This window comes from Lepisosteus oculatus, chromosome 1 (genome assembly GCF_040954835.1).
Source record: "Lepisosteus oculatus isolate fLepOcu1 chromosome 1, fLepOcu1.hap2, whole genome shotgun sequence".
Taxonomy (NCBI): domain Eukaryota; kingdom Metazoa; phylum Chordata; class Actinopteri; order Semionotiformes; family Lepisosteidae; genus Lepisosteus; species Lepisosteus oculatus.
This window is the reverse complement of record NC_090696.1, coordinates 13,617,749-13,633,719: the sequence shown is the minus strand read 5'-3', so window position 1 is coordinate 13,633,719 and position 15,971 is coordinate 13,617,749.

Below are 15,971 nucleotides of genomic sequence, written 5' to 3'. Positions count from 1 at the left end.
TTCCGTGAACTCTACTTGAAGTTCTCTGGGCATAGGATTTTGACATGTTACCCAAACCAAAAGGAATGAGTGGGAAACAATCAAGACAACAGATAGAAGCACTTGCATTTGAATGAGTTTCAAGCATGCTTGGGTACTCGTGTGATCTGAGTGACTCAGTTTTGGAATACAACTGTCGCGTGGTGCATCGCGACCTCCAGGCACCCTGGAGTTTCTGAAAAAAATTTTTCTGCGATTTTCACGAAACCACTTTTCTTCAACTTGAATTGGGCTAAAAATCCATCCCTGAAAATAAAAATTGTCTGAGTAGTGTGGAAATGCTGATCCTTACCCTACCTGGGGTGTCCACTGAGCATTTCCGCGAACTCTACTTGAAGTTCTCTGGGCATAGGATTTTGACATGTTACCCAAACCAAAAGGAATGATTGGGAAACAATCAAGACAACAGATAGAAGCACTTGCATTTGAATGAGTTTCAAGCATGCTTGGGTACTCGTGTGATCTGAGTGACTCAGTTTTGGAATACAACTTTCGCGTGGTGCACCGCGACCTCCAGGCACCTTGGAGTTTCTGAAAAAAAAATTTCTGCGATTTTCACGAAACCACTTTTCTTCAACTTGAATTGGGCTAAAAATCCATCCCTGAAAATAAAAATTCTCTGAGTAGTGTGGAAATGCTGATCCTTATCCTACCTGGGGTGTCCACTGAGCATTTCCGTGAACTCTAGTTGAAGTTCTCTGGGCATAGGATTTTGACATGTTACCCAAATCAAATGGAATGAGTGGGAAACAATCAAGACAACAGATTGAAGCACTTGCATTTGAATGAGTTTCAAGCATGCTTGGGTACTCGTGTGATCTGAGTGACACAGGTTTGGAATACAACTGTCGCGTGGTGCACCGCGACCTCCAGGCACCCCGGAATTTCTGAAAAAAAAATTTCTGCGATTTTCACGAAACCACTTTTCTTCAACTTGAATTGGGCTAAAAATCCATCCCTGAAAATAAAAATTGTCTGAGTAGTGTGGAAATGCTGATTCTTACCCTACTTGGGGTGTCCACTGAGCATTTCCGCGAACTCTACTTGAAGTTCTCTGGGCATAGGATTTTGACATGTTACCCAAACCAAAATGAATGATTGGGAAACAATCAAGACAACAGATAGAAGCACTTGCATTTGAATGAATTTCAAGCATGCTTGGGTACTCGTGTGATCTGAGTGACTCAGTTTTGGAATACAACTTTCGCGTTGTGCACCGCGACCTCCAGGCACCCCGGAGTTTCTGAAAAAATATTTTCTGCGATTTTCACGAAACCACTTTTCTTCAACTTGAATTGCGCTAAAAATCCATCCCTGAAAATAAAAATTCTCTGAGTAGTGTGGAAATGCTGATCCTTATCCTACCTGGGGTGTCCACTGAGCATTTCCGTGAACTCTAGTTGAAGTTCTCTGGGCATAGGATTTTGACATGTTACCCAAATCAAATGGAATGAGTGGGAAACAATCAAGACAACAGATTGAAGCACTTGCATTTGAATGAGTTTCAAGCATGCTTGGGTACTCGTGTGATCTGAGTGACACAGGTTTGGAATACAACTGTCGCGTGGTGCACCGCGACCTCCAGGCACCTTGGAGTTTCTGAAAAAAAAATTTCTGCGATTTTCACGAAACCACTTTTCTTCAACTTGAATTGGGCTAAAAATCCATCCCTGAAAATAAAAATTCTCTGAGTAGTGTGGAAATGCTGATCCTTATCCTACCTGGGGTGTCCACTGAGCATTTCCGTGAACTCTACTTGAAGTTCTCTGGGCATAGGATTTTGACATGTTACCCAAACCAAAAGGAATGAGTGGGAAACAATCAAGACAACAGATAGAAGCACTTGCATTTGAATGAGTTTCAAGCATGCTTGGGTACTCGTGTGATCTGAGTGACTCAGTTTTGGAATACAACTGTCGCGTGGTGCATCGCGACCTCCAGGCACCCTGGAGTTTCTGAAAAAAATTTTTCTGCGATTTTCACGAAACCACTTTTCTTCAACTTGAATTGGGCTAAAAATCCATCCCTGAAAATAAAAATTGTCTGAGTAGTGTGGAAATGCTGATCCTTACCCTACCTGGGGTGTCCACTGAGCATTTCCGCGAACTCTACTTGAAGTTCTCTGGGCATAGGATTTTGACATGTTACCCAAACCAAAAGGAATGATTGGGAAACAATCAAGACAACAGATAGAAGCACTTGCATTTGAATGAGTTTCAAGCATGCTTGGGTACTCGTGTGATCTGAGTGACTCAGTTTTGGAATACAACTTTCGCGTGGTGCACCGCGACCTCCAGGCACCTTGGAGTTTCTGAAAAAAAAATTTCTGCGATTTTCACGAAACCACTTTTCTTCAACTTGAATTGGGCTAAAAATCCATCCCTGAAAATAAAAATTCTCTGAGTAGTGTGGAAATGCTGATCCTTACCCTACCTGGGGTGTCCACTGAGCATTTCCGCGAACTCTACTTGAAGTTCTCTGGGCATAGGATTTTGACATGTTACCCAAACCAAAAGGAATGAGTGGGAAACAATCAAGACAACAGATAGAAGCACTTGTATTTGAATGAGTTTCAAGCATGCTTGGGTACTCGTGTGATCTGAGTGACTCAGTTTTGGAATACAACTTTCGCGTGGTGCACCGCGACCTCCAGGTACCCCGGAGTTTCTGAAAAAAAATTTTCTGCGATTTTCACGAAACCACTTTTCTTCAACTTGAATTGGGCTAAAAATCCATCCCTGAAAATAAAAATTCTCTGAGTAGTGTGGAAATGCTGATCCTTATCCTACCTGGGGTGTCCACTGAGCATTTCCGTGAACTCTAGTTGAAGTTCTCTGGGCATAGGATTTTGACATGTTACCCAAATCAAATGGAATGAGTGGGAAACAATCAAGACAACAGATTGAAGCACTTGCATTTGAATGAGTTTCAAGCATGCTTGGGTACTCGTGTGATCTGAGTGACACAGGTTTGGAATACAACTGTCGCGTGGTGCACCGCGACCTCCAGGCACCCCGGAGTTTCTGAAAAAAAATTTTCTGCGATTTTCACGAAACCACTTTTCTTCAACTTGAATTGGGCTAAAAATCCATCCCTGAAAATAAAAATTCTCTGAGTAGTGTGGAAATGCTGATCCTTACCCTACCTGGGGTTTCCACTGAGCATTTCCGCGAACTCTACTTGAAGTTCTCTGGGCATAGGATTTTGACATGTTACCCAAACCAAAAGGAATGATTGGGAAACAATCAAGACAACAGATAGAAGCACTTGCATTTGAATGAGTTTCAAGCATGCTTGGGTACTTGTGTGATCTTAGTGGCTCAGTTTTGGAATACAACTTTCGCGTGGTGAACCGTGACCTCCAGGCACCACGGAGTTTCTGAAAAAAAATTTTCTGCGATTTTCACGAAACCACTTTTCATCAACTTGAATTGGGCTAAAAATCCATCCCTGAAAATAAAAATTCTCTGAGTAGTGTGGAAATGCTGATCCTTATCCTACCTGGGGTGTCCACTGAGCATTTCCGTGAACTCTAGTTGAAGTTCTCTGGGCATAGGATTTTGACATGTTACCCAAATCAAATGGAATGAGTGGGAAACAATCAAGACAACAGATTGAAGCACTTGCATTTGAATGAGTTTCAAGCATGCTTGGGTACTCGTGTGATCTGAGTGACACAGGTTTGGAATACAACTGTCGCGTGGTGCACCGCGACCTCCAGGCACCTTGGAGTTTCTGAAAAAAAAATTTCTGCGATTTTCACGAAACCACTTTTCTTCAACTTGAATTGGGCTAAAAATCCATCCCTGAAAATAAAAATTCTCTGAGTAGTGTGGAAATGCTGATCCTTATCCTACCTGGGGTGTCCACTGAGCATTTCCGTGAACTCTAGTTGAAGTTCTCTGGGCATAGGATTTTGACATGTTACCCAAATCAAATGGAATGAGTGGGAAACAATCAAGACAACAGATTGAAGCACTTGCATTTGAATGAGTTTCAAGCATGCTTGGGTACTCGTGTGATCTGAGTGACACAGGTTTGGAATACAACTGTCGCGTGGTGCACCGCGACCTCCAGGCACCCCGGAATTTCTGAAAAAAAAATTTCTGCGATTTTCACGAAACCACTTTTCTTCAACTTGAATTGGGCTAAAAATCCATCCCTGAAAATAAAAATTGTCTGAGTAGTGTGGAAATGCTGATTCTTACCCTACCTGGGGTGTCCACTGAGCATTTCCGTGAACTCTACTTGAAGTTCTCTGGGCATAGGATTTTGACATGTTACCCAAACCAAAAGGAATGAGTGGGAAACAATCAAGACAACAGATAGAAGCACTTGCATTTGAATGAGTTTCAAGCATGCTTGGGTACTCGTGTGATCTGAGTGACTCAGTTTTGGAATACAACTGTCGCGTGGTGCATCGCGACCTCCAGGCACCCTGGAGTTTCTGAAAAAAAATTTTCTGCGATTTTCACGAAACCACTTATCTTCAACTTGAATTGGGCTAAAAATCCATCCCTGAAAATAAAAATTCTCTGAGTAGTGTGGAAATGCTGATCCTTACCCTACCTGGGGTGTCCACTGAGCATTTCCGCGAACTCTACTTGAAGTTCTCTGGGCATAGGATTTTGACATGTTACCCAAACCAAAAGGAATGATTGGGAAACAATCAAGACAACAGATAGAAGCACTTGCATTTGAATGAGTTTCAAGCATGCTTGGGTACTCGTGTGATCTGAGTGACTCAGTTTTGGAATACAACTTTCGCGTGGTGCACCGCGACCTCCAGGCACCCCGGAGTTTCTGAAAAAAAATTTTCTGCGATTTTCACGAAACCACTTTTCTTCAACTTGAATTGGGCTAAAAATCCATCCCTGAAAATAAAAATTCTCTGAGTAGTGTGGAAATGCTGATCCTTACCCTACCTGGGGTGTCCACTGAGCATTTCCGCGAACTCTACTTGAAGTTCTCTGGGCATAGGATTTTGACATGTTACCCAAACCAAATGGAATGAGTGGGAAACAATCAAGACAACAGATAGAAGCACTTGTATTTGAATGAGTTTCAAGCATGCTTGGGTACTCGTGTGATCTGAGTGACTCAGTTTTGGAATACAACTTTCGCGTGGTGCACCGCGACCTCCAGGCACCCCGGAGTTTCTGAAAAAAAATTTTCTGCGATTTTCACGAAACCACTTTTCTTCAACTTGAATTGGGCTAAAAATCCATCCCTGAAAATAAAAATTCTCTGAGTAGTGTGGAAATGCTGATCCTTACCCTACCTGGGGTTTCCACTGAGCATTTCCGCGAACTCTACTTGAAGTTCTCTGGGCATAGGATTTTGACATGTTACCCAAACCAAAAGGAATGATTGGGAAACAATCAAGACAACAGATAGAAGCACTTGCATTTGAATGAGTTTCAAGCATGCTTGGGTACTTGTGTGATCTTAGTGACTCAGTTTTGGAATACAACTTTCGCGTGGTGAACCGTGACCTCCAGGCACCACGGAGTTTCTGAAAAAAAATTTTCTGCGATTTTCACGAAACCACTTTTCATCAACTTGAATTGGGCTAAAAATCCATCCCTGAAAATAAAAATTCTCTGAGTAGTGTGGAAATGCTGATCCTTATCCTACCTGGGGTGTCCACTGAGCATTTCCGTGAACTCTAGTTGAAGTTCTCTGGGCATAGGATTTTGACATGTTACCCAAATCAAATGGAATGAGTGGGAAACAATCAAGACAACAGATTGAAGCACTTGCATTTGAATGAGTTTCAAGCATGCTTGGGTACTCGTGTGATCTGAGTGACACAGGTTTGGAATACAACTGTCGCGTGGTGCACCGCGACCTCCAGGCACCTTGGAGTTTCTGAAAAAAAAATTTCTGCGATTTTCACGAAACCACTTTTCTTCAACTTGAATTGGGCTAAAAATCCATCCCTGAAAATAAAAATTCTCTGAGTAGTGTGGAAATGCTGATCCTTATCCTACCTGGGGTGTCCACTGAGCATTTCCGTGAACTCTAGTTGAAGTTCTCTGGGCATAGGATTTTGACATGTTACCCAAATCAAATGGAATGAGTGGGAAACAATCAAGACAACAGATTGAAGCACTTGCATTTGAATGAGTTTCAAGCACGCTTGGGTACTCGTGTGATCTGAGTGACACAGGTTTGGAATACAACTGTCGCGTGGTGCACCGCGACCTCCAGGCACCCCGGAATTTCTGAAAAAAAAATTTCTGCGATTTTCACGAAACCACTTTTCTTCAACTTGAATTGGGCTAAAAATCCATCCCTGAAAATAAAAATTGTCTGAGTAGTGTGGAAATGCTGATTCTTACCCTACCTGGGGTGTCCACTGAGCATTTCCGTGAACTCTACTTGAAGTTCTCTGGGCATAGGATTTTGACATGTTACCCAAACCAAAAGGAATGAGTGGGAAACAATCAAGACAACAGATAGAAGCACTTGCATTTGAATGAGTTTCAAGCATGCTTGGGTACTCGTGTGATCTGAGTGACTCAGTTTTGGAATACAACTGTCGCGTGGTGCATCGCGACCTCCAGGCACCCTGGAGTTTCTGAAAAAAAATTTTCTGCGATTTTCACGAAACCACTTATCTTCAACTTGAATTGGGCTAAAAATCCATCCCTGAAAATAAAAATTCTCTGAGTAGTGTGGAAATGCTGATCCTTACCCTACCTGGGGTGTCCACTGAGCATTTCCGCGAACTCTACTTGAAGTTCTCTGGGCATAGGATTTTGACATGTTACCCAAACCAAAAGGAATGATTGGGAAACAATCAAGACAACAGATAGAAGCACTTGCATTTGAATGAGTTTCAAGCATGCTTGGGTACTCGTGTGATCTTAGTGACTCAGTTTTGGAATACAACTTTCGCGTGGTGAACCGTGACCTCCAGGCACCACGGAGTTTCTGAAAAAAAATTTTCTGCGATTTTCACGAAACCACTTTTCATCAACTTGAATTGGGCTAAAAATCCATCCCTGAAAATAAAAATTCTCTGAGTAGTGTGGAAATGCTGATCCTTATCCTACCTGGGGTGTCCACTGAGCATTTCCGCGAACTCTACTTGAAGTTCTCTGGGCATAGGATTTTGACATGTTACCCAAACCAAATGGAATGAGTGGGAAACAATCAAGACAACAGATAGAAGCACTTGTATTTGAATGAGTTTCAAGCATGCTTGGGTACTCGTGTGATCTGAGTGACTCAGTTTTGGAATACAACTTTCGCGTGGTGCACCGCGATCTCCAGGCACCCCAGAGTTTCTGAAAAAAAATTTTCTGCGATTTTCACGAAACCACTTTTCTTCAACTTGAATTGGGCTAAAAATCCATCCCTGAAAATAAAAATTCTCTGAGTAGTGTGGAAATGCTGATCCTTATCCTACCTGGGGTGTCCACTGAGCATTTCCGTGAACTCTAGTTGAAGTTCTCTGGGCATAGGATTTTGACATGTTACCCAAATCAAATGGAATGAGTGGGAAACAATCAAGACAACAGATTGAAGCACTTGCATTTGAATGAGTTTCAAGCATGCTTGGGTACTCGTGTGATCTGAGTGACACAGGTTTGGAATACAACTGTCGCGTGGTGCACCGCGACCTCCAGGCACCCCGGAATTTCTGAAAAAAAAATTTCTGCGATTTTCACGAAACCACTTTTCTTCAACTTGAATTGGGCTAAAAATCCATCCCTGAAAATAAAAATTCTCTGAGTAGTGTGGAAATGCTGATCCTTATCCTACCTGGGGTGTCCACTGAGCATTTCCGTGAACTCTAGTTGAAGTTCTCTTGGCATAGGATTTTGACATGTTACCCAAATCAAATGGAATGAGTGGGAAACAATCAAGACAACAGATTGAAGCACTTGCATATGAATGAGTTTCAAGCATGCTTGGGTACTCGTGTGATCTGAGTGACTCAGTTTTGGAATACAACTGTCGCGTGGTGCACCGCGACCTCCAGGCACCCCGGAGTTTCTGAAAAAAAATTTTCTGCGATTTTCACGAAACCACTTTTCTTCAACTTGAATTGGGCTAAAAATCCATCCCTGAAAATAAAAATTCTCTGAGTAGTGTGGAAATGCTGATCCTTACCCTACCTGGGGTGTCCACTGAGCATTTCCGCGAACTCTACTTGAAGTTCTCTGGGCATAGGATTTTGACATGTTACCCAAACCAAAAGGAATGATTGGGAAACAATCAAGACAACAGATAGAAGCACTTGTATTTGAATGAGTTTCAAGCATGCTTGGGTACTCGTGTGATCTGAGTGACTCAGTTTTGGAATACAACTTTCGTGTGGTGCACCGCGACCTCCAGGCACCCCGGAGTTTCTGAAAAAATATTTTCTGCGATTTTCACGAAACCACTTTTCTTCAACTTGAATTGCGCTAAAAATCAATCCCTGAAAATAAAAATTCTCTGAGTAGTGTGGAAATGCTGATCCTTATCCTACCTGGGGTGTCCACTGAGCATTTCCGTGAACTCTAGTTGAAGTTCTCTGGGCATAGGATTTTGACATGTTACCCAAATCAAATGGAATGAGTGGGAAACAATCAAGACAACAGATTGAAGCACTTGCATTTGAATGAGTTTCAAGCATGCTTGGGTACTCGTGTGATCTGAGTGACACAGGTTTGGAATACAACTGTCGCGTGGTGCACCGCGACCTCCAGGCACCTTGGAGTTTCTGAAAAAAAAATTTCTGCGATTTTCACGAAACCACTTTTCTTCAACTTGAATTGGGCTAAAAATCCATCCCTGAAAATAAAAATTCTCTGAGTAGTGTGGAAATGCTGATCCTTATCCTACCTGGGGTGTCCACTGAGCATTTCCGTGAACTCTACTTGAAGTTCTCTGGGCATAGGATTTTGACATGTTACCCAAACCAAAAGGAATGAGTGGGAAACAATCAAGACAACAGATAGAAGCACTTGCATTTGAATGAGTTTCAAGCATGCTTGGGTACTCGTGTGATCTGAGTGACTCAGTTTTGGAATACAACTGTCGCGTGGTGCATCGCGACCTCCAGGCACCCTGGAGTTTCTGAAAAAAAATTTTCTGCGATTTTCACGAAACCACTTTTCTTCAACTTGAATTGGGCTAAAAATCCATCCCTGAAAATAAAAATTGTCTGAGTAGTGTGGAAATGCTGATCCTTACCCTACCTGGGGTGTCCACTGAGCATTTCCGCGAACTCTACTTGAAGTTCTCTGGGCATAGGATTTTGACATGTTACCCAAACCAAAAGGAATGATTGGGAAACAATCAAGACAACAGATAGAAGCACTTGCATTTGAATGAGTTTCAAGCATGCTTGGGTACTCGTGTGATCTGAGTGACTCAGTTTTGGAATACAACTTTCGCGTGGTGCACCGCGACCTCCAGGCACCTTGGAGTTTCTGAAAAAAAAATTTCTGCGATTTTCACGAAACCACTTTTCTTCAACTTGAATTGGGCTAAAAATCCATCCCTGAAAATAAAAATTCTCTGAGTAGTGTGGAAATGCTGATCCTTACCCTACCTGAGGTGTCCACTGAGCATTTCCGCGAACTCTACTTGAAGTTCTCTGGGCATAGGATTTTGACATGTTACCCAAACCAAAAGGAATGAGTGGGAAACAATCAAGACAACAGATAGAAGCACTTGCATTTGAATGAGTTTCAAGCATGCTTGGGTACTCGTGCGATCTGAGTGACTTAGTTTTGGAATACAACTTTCGCGTGGTGCACCGCGACCTCCAGGCACCCCGGAGTTTCTGAAAAAAATTTTTCTGCGATTTTCACGAAACCACTTTTCTTCAGCTTGAATTGGGCTAAAAATCCATCCCTGAAAATAAAAATTCTCTGAGTAGTGTGGAAATGCTGATCCTTATCCTACCTGCGGTGTCCACTGAGCATTTCCGTGAACTCTAGTTGAAGTTCTCTTGGCATAGGATTTTGACATGTTACCCAAATCAAATGGAATGAGTGGGAAACAATCAAGACAACAGATTGAAGCACTTGCATTTGAATGAGTTTCAAGCATGCTTGGGTACTCGTGTGATCTGAGTGACTCAGTTTTGGAATACAACTGTCGCGTGGTGCACCGCGACCTCCAGGCACCCCGGAGTTTCTGAAAAAAAATTTTCTGCGATTTTCACGAAACCACTTTTCTTCAACTTGAATTGGGCTAAAAATCCATCCCTGAAAATAAAAATTCTCTGAGTAGTGTGGAAATGCTGATCCTTACCCTACCTGGGGTGTCCACTGAGCATTTCCGCGAACTCTACTTGAAGTTCTCTGGGCATAGGATTTTGACATGTTACCCAAACCAAAAGGAATGATTGGGAAACAATCAAGACAACAGATAGAAGCACTTGTATTTGAATGAGTTTCAAGCATGCTTGGGTACTCGTGTGATCTGAGTGACTCAGTTTTGGAATACAACTTTCGCGTGGTGCACCGCGACCTCCAGGTCCCCCGGAGTTTCTGAAAAAAAATTTTCTGCGATTTTCACGAAACCACTTTTCTTCAACTTGAATTGGGCTAAAAATCCATCCCTGAAAATAAAAATTCTCTGAGTAGTGTGGAAATGCTGATCCTTATCCTACCTGGGGTGTCCACTGAGCATTTCCGTGAACTCTAGTTGAAGTTCTCTTGGCATAGGATTTTGACATGTTACCCAAATCAAATGGAATGAGTGGGAAACTATCAAGACAACAGATTGAAGCACTTGCATTTGAATGAGTTTCAAGCATGCTTGGGTACTCGTGTGATCTGAGTGACACAGGTTTGGAATACAACTGTCGCGTGGTGCACCGCGACCTCCAGGCACCCCGGAGTTTCTGAAAAAAAATTTTCTGCGATTTTCACGAAACCACTTTTCTTCAACTTGAATTGGGCTAAAAATCCATCCCTGAAAATAAAAATTCTCTGAGTAGTGTGGAAATGCTGATCCTTATCCTACCTGGGGTTTCCACTGAGCATTTCCGCGAACTCTACTTGAAGTTCTCTGGGCATAGGATTTTGACATGTTACCCAAACCAAAAGGAATGATTGGGAAACAATCAAGACAACAGATAGAAGCACTTGCATTTGAATGAGTTTCAAGCATGCTTGGGTACTTGTGTGATCTTAGTGACTCAGTTTTGGAATACAACTTTCGCGTGGTGAACCGTGACCTCCAGGCACCACGGAGTTTCTGAAAAAAAATTTTCTGCGATTTTCACGAAACCACTTTTCATCAACTTGAATTGGGCTAAAAATCCATCCCTGAAAATAAAAATTCTCTGAGTAGTGTGGAAATGCTGATCCTTATCCTACCTGGGGTGTCCACTGAGCATTTCCGCGAACTCTACTTGAAGTTCTCTGGGCATAGGATTTTGACATGTTACCCAAACCAAATGGAATGAGTGGGAAACAATCAAGACAACAGATAGAAGCACTTGTATTTGAATGAGTTTCAAGCATGCTTGGGTACTCGTGTGATCTGAGTGACTCAGTTTTGGAATACAACTTTCGCGTGGTGCACCGCGACCTCCAGGCACCCCGGAGTTTCTGAAAAAATATTTTCTGCGATTTTCACGAAACCACTTTTCTTCAACTTGAATTGCGCTAAAAATCCATCCCTGAAAATAAAAATTCTCTGAGTAGTGTGGAAATGCTGATCCTTATCCTACCTGGGGTGTCCACTGAGCATTTCCGTGAACTCTAGTTGAAGTTCTCTGGGCATAGGATTTTGACATGTTACCCAAATCAAATGGAATGAGTGGGAAACAATCAAGACAACAGATTGAAGCACTTGCATTTGAATGAGTTTCAAGCATGCTTGGGTATTGTGTGATCTGAGTGACACAGGTTTGGAATACAACTGTCGCGTGGTGCACCGCGACCTCCAGGCACCCCGGAATTTCTGAAAAAAAAATTTCTGCGATTTTCACGAAACCACTTTTCTTCAACTTGAATTGGGCTAAAAATCCATCCCTGAAAATAAAAATTGTCTGAGTAGTGTGGAAATGCTGATTCTTACCCTACTTGGGGTGTCCACTGAGCATTTCCGCGAACTCTACTTGAAGTTCTCTGGGCATAGGATTTTGACATGTTACCCAAACCAAAATGAATGATTGGGAAACAATCAAGACAACAGATAGAAGCACTTGCATTTGAATGAATTTCAAGCATGCTTCGGTACTCGTGTGATCTGAGTGACTCAGTTTTGGAATACAACTTTCGCGTTGTGCACCGCGACCTCCAGGCACCCCGGAGTTTCTGAAAAAATTTTTTCTGCGATTTTCACGAAACCACTTTTCTTCAGCTTGAATTGGGCTAAAAATCCATCCCTGAAAATAAAAATTCTCTGAGTAGTGTGGAAATGCTGATCCTTATCCTACCTGGGGTGTCCACTGAGCATTTCCGCGAACTCTACTTGAAGTTCTCTGGGCATAGGATTTTGACATGTTACCCAAACCAAAAGGAATGATTGGGAAACAATCGAGACAACAGATAGAAGCACTTGTATTTGAATGAGTTTCAAGCATGCTTGGGTACTCGTGTGATCTGAGTGACTCAGTTTTGGAATACAACTTTCGTGTGGTGCACCGCGACCTCCAGGCACCCCGGAGTTTCTGAAAAAAAATTTTCTGCGATTTTCACGAAACCACTTTTCTTCAACTTGAATTGGGCTAAAAATCCATCCCTGAAAATAAAAATTCTCTGAGTAGTGTGGAAATGCTGATCCTTATCCTACCTGGGGTGTCCACTGAGCATTTCCGTGAACTCTAGTTGAAGTTCTCTGGGCATAGGATTTTGACATGTTACCCAAATCAAATGGAATGAGTGGGAAACAATCAAGACAACAGATTGAAGCACTTGCATTTGAATGAGTTTCAAGCATGCTTGGGTACTCGTGTGATCTGAGTGACACAGATTTGGAATACAACTGTCGCGTGGTGCACCGCGATCTCCAGGCACCTTGGAGTTTCTGAAAAAAAAATTTCTGCGATTTTCACGAAACCACTTTTCTTCAACTTGAATTGGGCTAAAAATCCATCCCTGAAAATAAAAATTCTCTGAGTAGTGTGGAAATGCTGATCCTTATCCTACCTGGGGTGTCCACTGAGCATTTCTGTGAACTCTAGTTGAAGTTCTCTGGGCATAGGATTTTGACATGTTACCCAAATCAAATGGAATGAGTGGGAAACAATCAAGACAACAGATTGAAGCACTTGCATTTGAATGAGTTTCAAGCATGCTTGGGTACTCGTGTGATCTGAGTGACACAGGTTTGGAATACAACTGTCGCGTGGTGCACCGCGACCTCCAGGCACCCCGGAATTTCTGAAAAAAAAATTTCTGCGATTTTCACGAAACCACTTTTCTTCAACTTGAATTGGGCTACAAATCCATCCCTGAAAATAAAAATTGTCTGAGTAGTGTGGAAATGCTGATTCTTACCCTACTTGGGGTGTCCACTGAGCATTTCCGCGAACTTTACTTGAAGTTCTCTGGGCATAGGATTTTGACATGTTACCCAAACCAAAATGAATGATTGGGAAACAATCAAGACAACAGATAGAAGCACTTGCATTTGAATGAATTTCAAGCATGCTTGGGTACTCGTGTGATCTGAGTGACTCAGTTTTGGAATACAACTTTCGCGTTGTGCACCGCGACCTCCAGGCACCCCGGAGTTTCTGAAAAAAAAATTTCTGCGATTTTCACGAAACCACTTTTCTTCAGCTTGAATTGGGCTAAAAATCCATCCCTGAAAATAAAAATTCTCTGAGTAGTGTGGAAATGCTGATCCTTATCCTACCTGGGGTGTCCACTGAGCATTTCCGTGAACTCTAGTTGAAGTTCTCTTGGCATAGGATTTTGACATGTTACCCAAATCAAATGGAATGAGTGGGAAACAATCAAGACAACAGATAGAAGCACTTGTATTTGAATGAGTTTCAAGCATGCTTGGGTACTCGTGTGATCTGAGTGACTCAGTTTTGGAATACAACTTTCGTGTGGTGCATCGCGACCTCCAGGCACCCTGGAGTTTCTGAAAAAAAATTTTCTGCGATTTTCACGAAACCACTTATCTTCAACTTGAATTGGGCTAAAAATCCATCCCTGAAAATAAAAATTCTCTGAGTAGTGTGGAAATGCTGATCCTTACCCTACCTGGGGTGTCCACTGAGCATTTCCGCGAACTCTACTTGAAGTTCTCTGGGCATAGGATTTTGACATGTTACCCAAACCAAAAGGAATGATTGGGAAACAATCAAGACAACAGATAGAAGCACTTGCATTTGAATGAGTTTCAAGCATGCTTGGGTACTCGTGTGATCTGAGTGACTCAGTTTTGGAATACAACTTTCGCGTGGTGCACCGCGACCTCCAGGCACCCCGGAGTTTCTGAAAAAAAATTTTCTGCGATTTTCACGAAACCACTTTTCTTCAACTTGAATTGGGCTAAAAATCCATCCCTGAAAATAAAAATTCTCTGAGTAGTGTGGAAATGCTGATCCTTACCCTACCTGGGGTGTCCACTGAGCATTTCCGCGAACTCTACTTGAAGTTCTCTGGGCATAGGATTTTGACATGTTACCCAAACCAAGAGGAATGATTGGGAAACAATCAAGACAACAGATAGAAGCACTTGCATTTGAATGAGTTTCAAGCATGCTTGGGTACTTGTGTGATCTTAGTGACTCAGTTTTGGAATACAACTTTCGCGTGGTGAACCGTGACCTCCAGGCACCACGGAGTTTCTGAAAAAAAATTTTCTGCGATTTTCACGAAACCACTTTTCATCAACTTGAATTGGGCTAAAAATCCATCCCTGAAAATAAAAATTCTCTGAGTAGTGTGGAAATGCTGATCCTTATCCTACCTGGGGTGTCCACTGAGCATTTCCGCGAACTCTACTTGAAGTTCTCTGGGCATAGGATTTTGACATGTTACCCAAACCAAATGGAATGAGTGGGAAACAATCAAGACAACAGATAGAAGCACTTGTATTTGAATGAGTTTCAAGCATGCTTGGGTACTCGTGTGATCTGAGTGACTCAGTTTTGGAATACAACTTTCGCGTGGTGCACCGCGACCTCCAGGCACCCCAGAGTTTCTGAAAAAAAATTTTCTGCGATTTTCACGAAACCACTTTTCTTCAACTTGAATTGGGCTAAAAATCCATCCCTGAAAATAAAAATTCTCTGAGTAGTGTGGAAATGCTGATCCTTATCCTACCTGGGGTGTCCACTGAGCATTTCCGTGAACTCTAGTTGAAGTTCTCTGGGCATAGGATTTTGACATGTTACCCAAACCAAAAGGAATGAGTGGGAAACAATCAAGACAACAGATTGAAGCACTTGCATTTGAATGAGTTTCAAGCATGCTTGGGTACTCGTGTGATCTGAGTGACACAGGTTTGGAATACAACTGTCGCGTGGTGCACCGCGACCTCCAGGCACCCCGGAATTTCTGAAAAAAAAATTTCTGCGATTTTCACGAAACCACTTTTCTTCAACTTGAATTGGGCTAAAAATCCATCCCTGAAAATAAAAATTGTCTGAGTAGTGTGGAAATGCTGATTCTTACCCTACTTGGGGTGTCCACTGAGCATTTCCGCGAACTCTACTTGAAGTTCTCTGGGCATAGGATTTTGACATGTTACCCAAACCAAAATGAATGATTGGGAAACAATCAAGACAACAGATAGAAGCACTTGCATTTGAATGAATTTCAAGCATGCTTGGGTACTCGTGTGATCTGAGTGACTCAGTTTTGGAATACAACTTTCGCGTTGTGCACCGCGACCTCCAGGCACCCCGGAGTTTCTGAAAAAAATTTTTCTGCGATTTTCACGAAACCACTTTTCTTCAGCTTGAATTGGGCTAAAAATCCATCCCTGAAAATAAAAATTCTCTGAGT